Consider the following 15726-nt stretch of genomic DNA (forward strand, 5'->3'; position numbering starts at 1 on the left):
GAACCGTTTGGGCCCGTTAGAAAGTGACAGGACCAGTCAGCTACAAGGGACAGTACTGTCAGGCACAGAAGAGTCGTGATGTAAACAAGCAGCAGCAGCACCAGTTTCATCAGAACTTGACAACATTTCTTCGTTAAAAGAAGAACAAAGAACAGCAGTGAGTTGTTCTCTTTTCAAAAACGACAAAACTCGAGTACTTACATGTCTATAGTCACCGTGTTTCGCGTTATTCCTCAGTAGCTGCACACGCGCAGCTTGCTAGTGGCTACATCACGTGCTTTGTTGCTCTGATTGGCCTGTAGAGATGTGACAGACAGAATGTTTACCCAATCATTCTCTGAGGATTTTTTCAAGGCCTTTGCCTTTTCTCAAACATTTCCTATTGAAGCTTTCCCAGATGGATGTGTGAAACAAATCTCTCCAATGTGTCAGGTCAGTCAACTATAGCTTGTCATGTTAAAACACTGCCCCGTGTGAGGCTCGAACTCACGACCTTCAGATTATGAGACTGACGCGCTGCCTACTGCGCCAACGAGGCCTATGCTGCAAATGAAATTGATGTCATGTGATCCAAAAGCATGAAGCCTACTTATCTGCTGTTGATGTAGTGAGCCTAGCTGTTGAAGCTAACTGCTATAGCCTGGTGTCTTGTCATGTTTAAATGAAGGCTGGCTGTGTTGCTGTGTATCTTATCTTGCTTTTCATAGCTTGCATGCTGCATGACTCATGCCCAATTTTGGATACGCCTGTTTCCTTGTTTTTCAGTGGCGAATCCATCTTGCAAAGCTCCCATCTGAACCGTTTGGGTCCGGTTAGAAAGTGACAGGACCAATCAGCAACGAGGGGCAGTACTTTTGGACGAGGCGAAGTTGTGACGTAAGCAAGCGGCAACAAGAGGCTGGTGCCGTTATGGCGAAAGACAGTGAACTACATAGCTTCTAATCTCTGTTGTGTTCCTTAAGTATTTTTATTTGGCGTGACAGAGCTACATACGGTGTGGCTCCTATCCAATTCAATTACACTGTCAATGTTACAGAAGCCGAGGTGCTTCCAAACAGTAAATTTGAAACCACATGGAGCTGGTCTGATCTCCCGGTCACCCATGCTTCTTTGTTATGTGCTCCCTTTAAAGTGTCCGTGTGAACACGCGCTGCAAGTTACAGTTCCGCCCTTTGTTCCAACTTTTAAACGGCACCTACAATTTAGATTATCGATTATTGGACATTGAAGTATCGATTCAGAATCTACCAGGTTCCAATAGCGATGCATCTAAGAACCAATTTTTTGTCCCACCTCTATAATTTAGAGAATTTGATGGACTGAAAAACAATGCAGGTCCAATTGTATGCTATAACAAATCATTTCTGTAGTGTTTCATTTTTCACCCAGAAAGCTGCTTTGTTCGGCACCATTTTGATATGCTAGCTTTGGCTACCATGCTCTTCCGCCTCAGCACTTTATTATTATTAAAAGTGAAATGCATACTGAAATCTCTGGAGGCAAATGGCACTACTATCGACAAGTACTAGAGATGTTTCAATACTAGGGATGCACCGATCCACTTTTTTCAGTCCTGATCCGATTTCGATAAATATGTGCCGATACCCATACTGATTCTGATACATATATATATTTTAACAGTTATTGTTGTTGTTGGTATAATGTGCAAGGTTACATGAGGCTGTAGTAAACCACCCAGCTCCTCTTATTAACTCATTGAGTGCCATTGACATATATATAAACCAAAGTGTTTTTTCGGCGGCTGGTACAAGGGGGCGCTCTCATGCTCCGTTTGAGTGATTTTGGGGCTTCTGGGATCTGTAGTTGGAACACAGAAAAGATGGTAGAGCAAAGCCACAGTGGAGACCCTGGGGTCAAAGAGCAGAGCAGTTGTTATGGAGGTACTCTCAGCTAAAAGTTCTAAAATAGACGCTGGAAGAAACTTTGAGCTTTTGCCTGAGAAACCGCTTACTCACTGAAACAGACAATGAACTGAGCGACAGCCAATCCAGGGATCAGGACGGTCGTCTGCCTCGGCCGGTGTAGGTACCAGATGTGTCTGAGCTGCCAGATCTGTCTGGAGGCTGGGCCTGTTGATGATGTTGCACATTGTGATTGGCTGTGATGATGTAACACACTTTAATTGGCTGAAAACTCACACTGTCTGATAGCAAACCCATTAGCATTCTACGAAGCTAATGTTGAAAGCTATTTACTGTTTACTTTTCTGTTTATCAGAGGGATGATCTGTGATTGTTGTCTTAAACAATAGTTTAACAAGTGCGAGAGAAACAAGTAATTCATTTTGAAAAGCAAAAAAATACACATTAAAATACATTTTTTAACTTTTATAATCCTATATATTTTCCATTACAAATATCTTTCAACTATCAAATAGTTAAAACGTTAGTTTTACCTACAAAAGAAGGATCGTTCAAGAAAAAAAAAAACAATTTACAATGAAAAGTAATAAATACTTTACAAAAATAATTGCTCACTTTAAGTAAAAAACAAGAATATTAAAATGAATGATTACAATATTAATCCGTCAATCAACTCAGCTGCATTGTGGTTTGTCCACATGGAGTTGCAGTAGTCAACAAAGATTGTCTTTTTGTTAAATAGCAAAAGCAAACATTCAAATTTACGTTTCCCACATCCTCAGCATCATCGCCAAACACACAGAGGCTTTAAAGCAGGTAATTCGGAGGTAAAGAGTACGTCTAGGTATAAATAACCTTGCAACACTGAAGTTAGCTTTCAACGTTAGCATCGTAAAATGCTAACAGGTTTACTATAAGACAGTGTGGGTTTCAAGCCAATAAAAATGTGCTACGTCATCACAGCCAATCACAACGTGCGACGCAGGGTTTCCGCTACATGTAATTGATCGTGGTGTACCGCCATGCCAAAATAAAAGCCGCCATGACCTCGGAATTATAATCTTTTTTTTTTTTATCAGATGTTAAAAATGTAAATTAAACTGTATGAATGCATCCATATAAATATATAGTCTATATTTGCGCACATTTAGCTTACATACCACAGGAGTTTGAAATCGTAATCAACAAGTGTGACACTGCTCTGAAAGTAACTTAATTTTGAAAAATGAACACCGGAGTCTCAACTTTCAGTTTATCATAACACACGGACGGCTGATAAACTCTACTTTCGCTTAGTTTAGTACTTCCCTGATTATAATCTGGTGATTAGCGGTAAACTTGAGTAGATAAATTCATCATCACCCATGTATCATGATGGGGATGAGACGCTAGCGGTCTAAAAACAGCTTGTTGTCGTAATAACTCTGGCGGAACTTTTGTTCCATTTCTGTTAAAATACAAGACTGGATAAAAACAACAGCAATGGACTGTCAGGCGTTCATTTCATCCATGATATTTGCCTCACTATGTGTTCTAAATGTTCGCTAGAATAGGAGAGAAGAAGGAGAATCGCGAGCTTCACAGTCACAGGGCGACAAAGCAGTTGTGCGTGTGTGTGTCTGTGTATGTGTAACAGAGAAGAGAGATAGTTTGTGTGTCTGTCCATGAGTGCAGGTCGGTCTGACAACAAGCATTAACGAACTAACGTTAGGTTGTTGAAGAAGTGTGATAAACGTTTGTAAGTTATTATATCAACAACTTTTATTGGCTGAGGCTTACCTGTGGCTCCTCTAGGATAAAATAAATTGCAAGAGGACTTAATAAAAGCAGAATCCCACTATGTCAATCTTTCATTCAAATCATATCCTCAGGCGGTTGTCATTAGTATGATATTAAAGTGTTCATTTATGTTTGTAAGGGGGGAGGCAAAGTTAAAGCATAAGAAATATAATTTCATTTTTCGGAAAAAAAAATCTGTGCGTATAGCAATAATTCAGAGGGCTGCAGCCATCTCTGTCTCTCTCCATTATGCTCTATTTGGGCATCATGGCGTGATTATGGAACATCCTGCCATTGGCTGACGGACCCTTACAAAGAGTAAACAATATGGTGGTTAGCATTTGAGTTACCATTCAAGCTTGCTGTAATAAATGATCCCAACTGGATTAAAATGGATAAAAAGACATCCAATATTGGGTTTACTGGTGTGCATTTAATCATTTGAGTCCCCAAAAGTCACACGAGATCCAGGCTTCCTGAAAATGCTGCCCCAAGGGATTCAAAGGCATCAACAGCAGGAAGGCACAACTTCTAGCTTCAACAGGAAAAAAACAAGGGGCAACGGCTTATGGTTCAAAAGTTATTCAACTTTTGAAACTGTGTCACTTCTTGTGGCGTATGACAGCGCCAGTCTAGAGGGCATTTTAACCATCACATTTGGTATCACTATCGGCTATCGGCTACTTGGTAGAGTTGTTTAGAATCAGAAGAACTCTACCAAGTACCTCAAACAACCCAAGTTAAAAAATCCAAAATATCCCTTCAAAAATGTTTGGACTGATGCCTCAACAAATCAAGAGTCAATTCCAAGCAGATACGATCAGTATTTGATGGGACATGAACTTGAGGTCCAAGACCTGTCACCACGGACAATTCAAGGCACACACTAGGCAAAACACATGCCCCATGTGAGGCTCGAACTCACGACCTTCAGATTATGAGACTGACGCGCTGCCTACTGCGCGTATCTGCTTAATCTCAACCATAGATATAGCATTTGATATGATGGCAGACGATAATGGTTTATGGCATGCCATAACAAAGATGCACGGATCAAGCAGCTTACAAAGCCAAAAGACTCGTTGCATTGGCCGGGAATCGAACCCGGGCCTCCCGCGTGGCAGGCGAGAATTCTACCACTGAACCACCAATGCTTGAAAACTAGAGATTTTTCCTTTTTTTTTTTTTTTTTTTTTTAAATCGCATGTCATAACAAAAATGCACGGATCAAGCAGCTTACAAAGCCAAAAGACTTGTTGCATTGGCCGGGAATCGAACCCGGGCCTCCCGCGTGGCAGGCGAGAATTCTACCACTGAACCACCAATGCTTGAGAATTAGAGATTTTCCCTTTTTTTTTTTTTTTTTTGCACGTCGTAACAAAAATGCACGGATCAAGCAGCTTACAAAGCCAAAAGACTCGTTGCATTGGCAGGGAATCGAACCCGGGCCTCCCGCGTGGCAGGCGAGAATTCTACCACTGAACCACCAATGCTTGAGAATTAGAGATTTTCCCTTTTTTTTTTTTTTTTTTGCACGTCGTAACAAAAATGCACGGATCAAGCAGCTTACAAAGCCAAAAGACTCATTGCATTGGCCGGGAATCGAACCTGGGCCTCCCGCGTGGCAGGCGAGAATTCTACCACTGAACCACCAATGCTTGAAAACTAGAGATTTTTCCTTTTTTTTTTTTTTTTTTTTTTTAAATCGCATGTCATAACAAAAATGCACGGATCAAGCAGCTTACAAAGCCAAAAGACTCATTGCATTGGCCGGGAATCGAACCCGGGCCTCCCGCGTGGCAGGCGAGAATTCTACCACTGAACCACCAATGCTTGAAAATTAGAGATTTTCCCTTTCTTTTTTTTTTTTTTTTTTGCACGTCATAATAAAAATGCACGGATCAAGCAGCTTACAAAGCCAAAAGACTCATTGCGTTGGCCGGGAATCGAACCCGGGCCTCCCGCGTGGCAGGCGAGAATTCTACCACTGAACCACCAATGCTTGAAAATTAGAGATTTTTTCCTTTTTTTTTTTTTTTTAATCGCATGTCATAATAAAAATGCACGGAACAAGCAGCTTACAAAGCCAAAAGACTCGTTGCATTGGCCGGGAATCGAACCCGGGCCTCCCGCGTGGCAGGCGAGAATTCTACCACTGAACCACCAATGCTTGAAAATTAGAGATTTTTTCCTTTTTTTTTTTTTTTTTTTAAATCACATGTCATAACAAAAATGCACGGAACAAGCAGCTTACAAAGCCAAAAGACTCATTGCATTGGCCGGGAATCGAACCCGGGCCTCCCGCGTGGCAGGCGAGAATTCTACCACTGAACCACCAATGCTTGAAAATTAGAGATTTTCCCTTTCTTTTTTTTTTTTTTTTTTTGCACGTCATAATAAAAATGCACGGATCAAGCAGCTTACAAAGCCAAAAGACTCATTGCATTGGCCGGGAATCGAACCCGGGCCTCCCGCGTGGCAGGCGAGAATTCTACCACTGAACCACCAATGCTTGAAAATTAGAGATTTTTTCCTTTTTTTTTTTTTTTAATCGCATGTCATAATAAAAATGCACGGACTTTCCACTTTCCTACCACAGTGTCAAACTATTTCCCTCTGCTTTTTCACTTCAGGAACCTTCTCAGCCAACTTTTCTTTCAGTTAAATCTTGCAGAACCAGTGGCCCTTCCAATACACGATGAGGAACAGACTTACATGGGGATACAAGGATTTTGAATGTCCAACGAAAACTACATGACATTTCAGTCTAGTTTTGGTCACCTTGATGAGAACTAGTCTTCATTTTAGTCAGTTTTAGTAATCACGGATCTATTTTTGTTAGTTTGGTTTAGTTTTTGTCATGTAAAAAACGGCTGTGGATGAATAGTTTTAGTTGACAAAATTAACACTGCTGGATATGCACATGGTCTATCCTGACCACACTTGTCAGTGTCAGAACTCAGGCCATGCCCAGCTATCAGAACGCAGTTTGTTGGCCGAGTCAAAGTCAGGCTGATGTAATGGAAAAGCCCCAGTAGTGGAAAGGCCCCATAAAAGTCAAACTACAAACATGCATTACAGTGAGAAAAACTGAAAAGGATGATGCATTGGCCGGGAATCGAACCCGGGCCTCCCGCGTGGCAGGCGAGAATTCTACCACTGAACCACCAATGCTTGAAAAACAACATTTTCTTGCTTTTTTCGGCCACCTCTCTAGACTTTCAAGCATATCCACTGTCATACTAGAGTGTCTAACTATTTCCTTCTGTTCCTTCACTTCAGGATACTTTCTGAACAAAAAATGGATAGGGAATGGCAGGGAACAAAGCAAAACAATCTATTATCGTTGTGAAATAAAAGAACTTCAGATTAAGCTTAAGTTTCTGCTGTTCTGGATGTTTACAGTCACAGTTCCTCTTCCTGAAGAGACTTTGGCATGTAAAAATCTTAGAGCTCATACCTCTGACGTTTTAGCGTTTCATTCAGAGCACATAACAACACAGACAAAGCACCGAGTGGTAGATGCGAATTTCGTTGTCCATTAACATTAAATTGTAGTTTTTACACAAATAACACGTCACGTCCGTAACATACCCCTAGGGAAAGTGCAGTCAGATTCCTTAATCTCCACAGTTCTCCTTTCTGAACGGACCCATGTAAACAGCCCTCCTGCCCATTTGTAAGAGTAGTCTTCAGTCCTCAGTTCAGCAGTTATAGGCTTTACAAACTCTACATGATGATAACTAAAAATTAATATAAAACCCTTCAATACTTAGTATTGTCTAGCAGTGACATATAACAACCAGGTCTTTGTCTGGTCTTTGATTTTTCCTTCCCAGTTCGGGTACAAAGGTCTGTGCTCCAGTTACAAGTGTGTTCATTAAAAACTACTCCAAGGATGACACCTAACATCTCCTCGTTAGTATAGTGGTGAGTATCCCCGCCTGTCACGCGGGAGACCGGGGTTCGATTCCCCGACGGGGAGTGTACATGCTTTTTTTTTTTTTTTTCCCCCACCACTCTCATTTTATGTTATTGGTTGAGGGACAAGCCTCCAAGCAAAACTTCTAGTTGCACATCTTTTTCTAATCTGAACAAATAATCCTTTATCTTGGCATATCATTGATTTAAGTGACCAAAAACAGAATCCTACTAATAAGAGTGTCGTTTTGTAGACATGATAGACACTATCGTTGCATTTTTATGTTATTAAGGTTAGATAACCTGTGGACCAACTTAATGCAAATAATGACAAAAACAACAACAACAACAACAAAAACTTTAATTTTATACTAGGAGTTCTTTTTGGCCGAAAAGCAAAGACTGGCTACAAAGATATTTTTTTTCTTTACAAAAATATGCATTACACATTTATGGGGAACTCAGACCATCTGGGGAACTCGAACCATCTCTCTGTTATGCTAATTCCAGCTTACAGACCACTATTAACCAGGAGCAAGCTGTCTGTGAAGCAGATCAGAGCATGGCCAAAGGGAGCTATCTCAGCTCTCCAGGACTGTTTTAGCTGCACAGACTGGACTGTTTTTGGGGAGGCTCCCATGACCAACCAGCATGTCGCCTAACGGAATATACTGAGGCTGTGACGGAAAATCCAGTCACAATTCACAGACAGAAAAGAGCCTAGACGCCTGTGGCAAGGCATCCAGTCACTGACTTCAGGCCAATACCCCCACTGTGCGAGGACAACAGTGACTTCCTCAACTTACTTAACACCTTCTTCAGCCGGTTTGAGAAAACGACACCACACCGACAAAGCCCCCCCCCCCCCGGACAATGCAACACTTCACCCACTGACGTGTGGAGGACACTACTCAAGGTGGATCCCAGGAAAGCAGCAGGTCCTGACAACATACCTGGGCGTGTGCTTAGGGACTGTGCTGACTCACTTACATACGTCTAGAGGTGGGCGGTAAACCGGTATCAATACCGTCACCGGTAAATTTTTTGCCACGGAATGGATATCTGCAACACCATCATCACCGGTTGAAATGCCTATGTTATGCTGTGATGCATGCGCCAGGCATATGCGCACCCACAGCTTGCGGAGAGAGTGATTTATGACACACAGCACAGGCTGAGTCTACTCAATAGCACGTTTAGCTCTAGCATTACATGTAGCCAGGTAACTAACCGAATGTCAAGGACTCTTGCTGCTGTAACTAGGCACAATTAGTAGAAAAAAACACATGTTTTTTCCTCTCAAAGTTTGACGGCTGTACTCCAACAAAGTCAGCTGCCGTCTCCGTGATCCTGCATGGGGCTTTAACACAAGCTAAGTGCTGCTTTGGCTGGTCAGAGCCCAGCGCTGCAGCTCTTCCTCTTACAATGGCATAAACAACCGTTTAAAAGTCTATTTTAACTTATGAATTTCTTTTCTAAGTCCACAGTGAGTCAAAGATTCAGGCTGCAATGTTAAACAAGGTCAGAAAAGCTCCTTTAAACTAGCCGTATTCTCCGGTAAGCTAAGCTAATTCAATGCTAAACACAATACTTCCGCCAAGCTCTTCAGAATAAAAGTCTGTGGCTGTTATTTTTCTGAAACGCTTTCATTGTGAACGCTTTCCCGAGGAAACGTGTTCAAGTCATTAGCAGCCTAACATACCTCATCAGGTTAGAGATGAAATGTTAAACTTGAAATACAGTTAGAAGAAAACGTAGACAGACTTGAAAAAACAAAACATGTTTTCTGTGTTCCTATACTCAGAGATAAATTGAGTATGCCATCAAAGGCTTGTTTTAAGGGAAGAGAGGAGTTAATAACACTTGAATTTGGACTAAAAAACATTATCTGTTTTTAATTTTCTAATACCGTGATATAATACCGTTAAAGTTAAAGGCAAGAAAAATACCGTGATATAATTTTTAGGCCATATCGCCCAGGCCTAATATGTCCTCGCAGATATCTTCAACACCTCTCTAAGCCAAGCCATCATACCAGCATGCTTTACAGCCACCACCATTTTACCGCTAGCCAAGAAATCCCCAGCAACAACACTGAGTGACTACTGGCCCATAGCACTCAACCCCGTAGTGATGAAGTGCTTTGAAAGGTTAGTCAAGACATACGTAACAGCCAGTCTCCCCACCACACTCGACCCACTCCAGTTTGCATACCGTCCCAAGTGCTCCACTGATGATGCCATAGCAACAACACTACACCTAAGCCTGACTCATCTGGAAAAGAAAAACACTTATGTGCGGCTGCTCTTCATCGACTTCAGCTCCGTCTTTAACACAGTCATCCCCCAACACCTGATGGATAAACTCAGCACAATTGGCATCAGCACCCCACTCTGCAACTGGATACAGGACTTTCTCACTGACAAGACCACAGACAGTAAGAGTTGGCAAAAACACCTCAGAGACCACCATCATGAACACCGGTGTCCCCCAGGGATGTGTGCTGAGCCCTCTTCTGTTCACACTGATGGCTCACAACTGCTGTGCCAGACACAACTCAAATCACATCATTAAGTTCACAGACGACACAACAGTGGTGGATCTATCAGAGAGGACGACAACTCAGCCGACAGAGAGGCGGAACAACAACTTATCAACTGGTGTGACATCAATAACCTTCAACTGAATGTCAACAAAACAAAAGAAATAACTGTGGACTACAGGAAGAAACACACGCCACACATCCCACTCACCATCAATGGCAGTGCTGTGGAGTCTGTGAAAAGCACGAAGTTCCTGGGAGTGCATGTCACAGATGACCTGACATAGACAACCAACACCACCTACCTTGTCAAGAAGGCACAGCAACGCCTCCATTTCCTTCGTAGGATGAAGAGAGCTGACTTCCCCCCTTCCACCCTCACCACCTTTTACAGGGGTGCTATCGAGAGCATCCTCAGCCTCTCAGTCTGGTACGGCAGCTGCTCTGTTGCTGACCAGAAGGCCCTACAAAAGTTGGTGAGGACAGCTGAGAAGATCACCAGATCAGCCCAACCATCCATTCAGGACTTAAACTCGTCCAGCTGCTATAAGAGAGCAACCAATATCATCAAAGACCCCACCCACCCAGCACACGATCTGTTCACCCTCCTACCATCTGGTAAGAGCCACCACAGCACGCGGTGCAAGCTTTTTAGACTACTCAACTCAAACAAGAACATTCTATGATCATGATAACCACTGCACCGACAAGATCAACTGACTGTTTAAATAACATTGACTCAATTGTTTTTTATTAGAATACTCTATATGCTTTCTCCATGCTGCTACTTTGCACTTGAACATTACCATATTGCATATATTGCACATATTGCACTATTTGCACTTCAACAAGTCTTTATCATAATGCACTATTTGTGCTTCAAAGACCTCAAAATTTTTTTTTTACATCTCTGGCTTACTGTGAATGTAAATTATTCTATCCTGCACAATGTAGGTATCTTCTGTCTGTTGTGTCTACTGCCATTTTGTTGATGTCTGTGTGCTCTATTATGTTAAATTTTGCATGTTTTAGTGTTATTTGCACATTGGAGTTGGGAAAACGAAATTTTGATCTTCTGTGTAAATTATTTTACATGGCCTGATTGACAAAAGCTCACTTTGACTTTGCCTTCTCAGATGACATACTATAAGCTTAATCTTTTATCATGCAAGAATTATTAGGAGAAAAGGATGATGCATTGGCCGGGAATCGAACCCGGGCCTCCCGCGTGGCAGGCGAGAATTCTACCACTGAACCACCAATGCTCACATGTCTGGCATCACTTCAAATGTCATGACAAGTCCAAAACGTCATGTACATCATGTCCTTAAAAAAAAAAAAAAAAAAAAAAAAAAAACAACAACTCTGTTGCATTTCCTCCACTTGGTGAATTTCGATGTCATGCTCTTGCTGAGTTTAAATGATGATGGCTATGCACTCCAAACTGCTGCCCAATGCAGATGTGCTAACATTGGTCTTACTCTGCAACCTGACGCCACAAAGAGATCACCCTCCCCTTACTGGGTAAAACTCCAACACTGAGTGATCCTGCTGGGGGGTTGGGTGGCCAACTCCAGTATAACAGTGGGTCAGCCCCTTCCTTGGAGTTCTGTTCAAAGGGCAGTGCTCAGTCTTGACCCTCCCCCCCGGATCAAATTGCTTTCAGAGATCCTACCACAGCTCCTCGGTTCCGTGGGACATACAAATGCCTCCGGCACGACAAGGAAACAATAAGAACAGTCTGACCAAAATCCTACAGGAAAACAACAACAACAACCATCCAGTCCTCTATTTCTTCCACCACAGCTCAGGTACAATTGTCCAAGCTTCCAGTACATTGGTGAAAATCTAAAAATACTCCCAAAAAGCATCAATAACATCTCCTCGTTAGTATAGTGGTAAGTATCCCCGCCTGTCACGCGGGAGACCGGGGTTCGATTCCCCGACGGGGAGTGTACATGCTTTTTATCCCCTTTCTGATCACATTTCTTACCAGTAAAAGACCAGCAATACCGCAAGGAACATCATTTTGTGTGATTTACACCTTCCAGACCTGAAAGACTAATCATGCTTCATCCGTCTTTATTTAATAGTCCAAGCATTAAGAGGATCCTAACAAGACTGACTACTTATCTTGTATCTGTGATAAGAGGACATTTACAGCAGCATGGCTTCCCTAACTTCTACCATCAACTCAAATAAGCTGAAGTTGAAAAAAAGACACGAATTACAAAATGTCAAATGACACATATGCATTATATAGAGAAAAATAGAAAAGGATGATGCATTGGCCGGGAATCGAACCCGGGCCTCCCGCGTGGCAGGCGAGAATTCTACCACTGAACCACCAATGCTTACACTTCCTGCATCTCTGACAGCATTTTTGTAGGATCAATAGGCAGACGATCCTTCAATGACGATACAGCAGCCCATTTACAATCACGACATTTCACCCTTTAGCAGTGTCTGGTGTATCCAAGGCTGAAAACTTAACATGTGGATAGCAGCATAAAACAATGTCCTTGAGAACGGAGTCGGACCAGGCTGAAAAGACAAAAGCTTATCGCCCAACGTGGGGCTCGAACCCACGACCCTGAGATTAAGAGTCTCATGCTCTACCGACTGAGCTAGCCGGGCTTGTTTCGTTAAGAAAAATGCTACAATTTTATACGAACTCCTGATACACTAACACTACTTCACTATGGGAACGAATACAATTCATGTCCTGCTATCTGAATGGAAAAGCCTGCATGTAATGCATATTCCACATATGGTGTAAAATACAGCAGCAAGGAGTAGAGATCTCTGTTTTCATTCGTTTGCTTCTACAAATGCATTGACTTAAATATGCTTTTGCAAAAGAAGAATACATTTTTACGAAAACTTGAAATTGATAGTCATTTAAGTGACTATTCACACCACAGATGCTCTGTTAGTAAAGTGTTTCATTAACTTAAATATTTACCCTACTTTTTTATTTAATCACAAAAAAAATCAGAGACAATTATTTGAAATATTCTAAAGAATACAAAGAAAAACACATGCCCCGTGTGAGGCTCGAACTCACGACCTTCAGATTATGAGACTGACGCGCTGCCTACTGCGCCAACGAGGCCTGAAACACCAGGAACAAGGAAGCGTTTAAAAACAGCCACTAGGACAGTAACCTAGGCGTAATATATAATGAGTTTGTCCCAATGATTCCCCCTTTAAATGAGATTCCCAACCAAATTACACTTAAATGGCACAACATAGCACTTAATAGCAAGTAACTGGAATACAAAACTTAAAGCAGGGTGTACACTGCAATTTTCCTGCGATTCAGCCACGAATCAGCTCCTGACTGGTCGGGAGGATTTCTGGCATGTTTGATATTATGGTCGTATGACTCCAGACACTTCACAGTGAGAGCAGAACCCCACTATGATAAAGTAAGTGAGCAGGAAATACTCCTATCTGCTGACCTGCAGACACAGAGGAGCTCCTGTCTTACACACACTGGGAGAGAGAGGATATGCTTCGCCCTGAATGTGTGAGCCTTCAAAAAAGGAAACTCTGTGGATTTCTGTCACAGTCCATACTTACTCTAGTCGCACAGTGTGAACACTCAGGTCGTGCGTCATAAACGATCCAGTGTGAGATGACATTCTGCCACGACCGTCGCATGGTCGGGTTGAAATCGCACAGTGTACACCCGGCTTAATACATCAAAGTAATACCGCCGTATACGTGACAACAATGGCGACCGCGAACATCGCCGGATATAATCTCGTGGTTGTAGTACCGCACACTGCCCACCAGATGGGGGCAGAGCGCCTCTCACTGCAGCTGCAGTAATGCACCCAACGATAACCCGAACAACAACTGCTCCCAACTCCTTTAGGCTTCTCACCCCATTTATCAAAACATCAGTAATGTCACTCAAAAGCCAGCCATGTATGTAGCTGAACAGATGAATAGCTCATTTAAGTGTTTACAGCACATTAGACAACTTTCTTTTCACATTAGACTGTAAAATGTTCATAATACTCCACTAAATGACGAATAAGTAATCAATAACAAGTTATCTACTTACCATCTCCTACTTTAGGCTGAGTAGTTAGTGCTTTGTCCATCAACGGTCAATTTTGGCAGCTTCAAAGCTAGCACAGCGTTATAACGGGCCCTGCGGGTTTCAAGTCTGCAACTTGACGGAACTTGATAATTGACTAGTAATAAACGAAAATATCGACCGTGCATGCCTACATTGATTAGAAAAGTCGCGTGTATGCTTTCAACGCCGCTAATTTGAAACGCATAAATAATTAACGGCTAACGTTTCACGCACTAGTCACGAGTTCACATCGCTAACGTTTAGCATTTAAGCTAACATTTGCTCTGCCTACTACGAACTTAACCCTAGCCAAAGCAGCGAACACGTGCACGTAAGCTAAGATTGGCTAGCTTCCACTCACATTTTCACATAAAACATGCTGTAAACTACTTCAACCTGTTTAAGTTTAATAGTTACTCACCTGAAGTGGCGTCGTTCCTCCATACACTTCGCTAATGTTCATGCATTCCGCAGCGTTTTCTTCCAAGTGTCATGCGTGCATCAAGTCCCGATAAACGCTGATGAAACCTTTCCTGGTCACTCCATTCCTTCGCCGGTAATAGCAGTCAAACTTCAGATTTTCTTCTACAGTTGTTCACTGAAAAAATACGCGAAGCTTTGCGGTGTAAATCCTTAAAGGATTCTGAAGAGTCCGTCTGCAGCTTCTCTGTAACCGAACACTAGCTGGTCTGTCGACACTGAGGCGCCTTCAATTAAGCATCAGCCAATAGGAGAAGACTGAGCACGAGCCCACTGCATGACGGGTTGGCCAGCTGCACTACTATAACAAAGTTACTGAGGCCTAGTAAGGGTCACGTGTATTTCAGATTCATTAAATTAAATACGCTTTGGTGGACTTTTTCTCCAGACATACCAAAACATAAAATGTCCCTTTTCCCTGTGAACACCCATCACCTTCAATAAAAATGTATAAAATGTATATATTTTTTCAAATTATAACGTTTTGTGACATGTTTTTGACTTCTTCTCTACTAATCCAGCACATAATTTGAACTAAATTTACAAATTTATAAATGTTAAATGAATTAAGATGTGACAATATGTGTCCTCATTACAATATTGCATTCTAATTCATACTCGTGCCATTTTATCTAATAATATTAATTTTTTCCATCACTGCAATGCCTTCAAATTTATAATCTTGACCTCTTATCCCATGATTTTTACTTTTTCTTTACTAAAATGTCCTCTAATTGGTTCATTTTCACCTTTGACTTAAATTTAATGCCATCTAATTCATAATCTTGACTTATTAGCTCATAAAAATCACTGTCATCTTAACTGTAATGTAATCTAATTCATATTCTTGATTTTCAAACTCATAAATATCACTTTTGCCTCAAGTATAATGCATTGTAATACATAAACTTGACTTTTCAGTTCATAAATATCACTGTCGTCCTAACTGTAATGCCTTCTTATTCATAATCTTGATTTTCAAACTCATAAATATCACTTTTGCCTTAAGTATAATGCATTGTAATACA

The 15726-nt window shown here is 41.7% G+C and overlaps 1 long non-coding RNA gene and 17 other non-coding genes across 18 annotated transcripts; 2 read left to right on the forward strand and 16 right to left on the reverse strand.

Annotated features, from left to right (window-relative positions):
• Positions 1-241: 241 nt before the first annotated feature.
• LOC121506421 lies at positions 242-14886 on the reverse strand. The gene is made up of 3 exons (XR_005991651.1): positions 14640-14886; positions 1977-2090; positions 242-296 (listed from the first exon to the last, which is right to left on the reverse strand). It is a non-coding gene; the product is annotated as an uncharacterized LOC121506421 (long non-coding RNA).
• On the reverse strand, positions 466-538 carry trnam-cau. The gene has a single exon. It is a non-coding gene; the product is annotated as a tRNA-Met (tRNA).
• trnag-gcc lies at positions 4746-4816 on the reverse strand. The gene has a single exon. It is a non-coding gene; the product is annotated as a tRNA-Gly (tRNA).
• On the reverse strand, positions 4920-4990 carry trnag-gcc. The gene has a single exon. It is a non-coding gene; the product is annotated as a tRNA-Gly (tRNA).
• trnag-gcc lies at positions 5085-5155 on the reverse strand. The gene has a single exon. It is a non-coding gene; the product is annotated as a tRNA-Gly (tRNA).
• trnag-gcc lies at positions 5250-5320 on the reverse strand. Its single transcript has one exon. It is a non-coding gene; the product is annotated as a tRNA-Gly (tRNA).
• Positions 5425-5495, reverse strand: trnag-gcc. Its single transcript has one exon. It is a non-coding gene; the product is annotated as a tRNA-Gly (tRNA).
• trnag-gcc lies at positions 5594-5664 on the reverse strand. Its single transcript has one exon. It is a non-coding gene; the product is annotated as a tRNA-Gly (tRNA).
• trnag-gcc lies at positions 5762-5832 on the reverse strand. Its single transcript has one exon. It is a non-coding gene; the product is annotated as a tRNA-Gly (tRNA).
• trnag-gcc lies at positions 5934-6004 on the reverse strand. The gene has a single exon. It is a non-coding gene; the product is annotated as a tRNA-Gly (tRNA).
• On the reverse strand, positions 6104-6174 carry trnag-gcc. The gene has a single exon. It is a non-coding gene; the product is annotated as a tRNA-Gly (tRNA).
• Positions 6766-6836, reverse strand: trnag-gcc. The gene has a single exon. It is a non-coding gene; the product is annotated as a tRNA-Gly (tRNA).
• trnad-guc lies at positions 7576-7647 on the forward strand. Its single transcript has one exon. It is a non-coding gene; the product is annotated as a tRNA-Asp (tRNA).
• trnag-gcc lies at positions 11320-11390 on the reverse strand. The gene has a single exon. It is a non-coding gene; the product is annotated as a tRNA-Gly (tRNA).
• Positions 12007-12078, forward strand: trnad-guc. Its single transcript has one exon. It is a non-coding gene; the product is annotated as a tRNA-Asp (tRNA).
• On the reverse strand, positions 12409-12479 carry trnag-gcc. Its single transcript has one exon. It is a non-coding gene; the product is annotated as a tRNA-Gly (tRNA).
• Positions 12690-12762, reverse strand: trnak-cuu. Its single transcript has one exon. It is a non-coding gene; the product is annotated as a tRNA-Lys (tRNA).
• On the reverse strand, positions 13168-13240 carry trnam-cau. Its single transcript has one exon. It is a non-coding gene; the product is annotated as a tRNA-Met (tRNA).
• Positions 14887-15726: the final 840 nt, after the last annotated feature.

Source organism: Cheilinus undulatus, linkage group 24, assembly GCF_018320785.1.
Source record: "Cheilinus undulatus linkage group 24, ASM1832078v1, whole genome shotgun sequence".
Taxonomy (NCBI): Eukaryota; Metazoa; Chordata; class Actinopteri; order Labriformes; family Labridae; genus Cheilinus; species Cheilinus undulatus.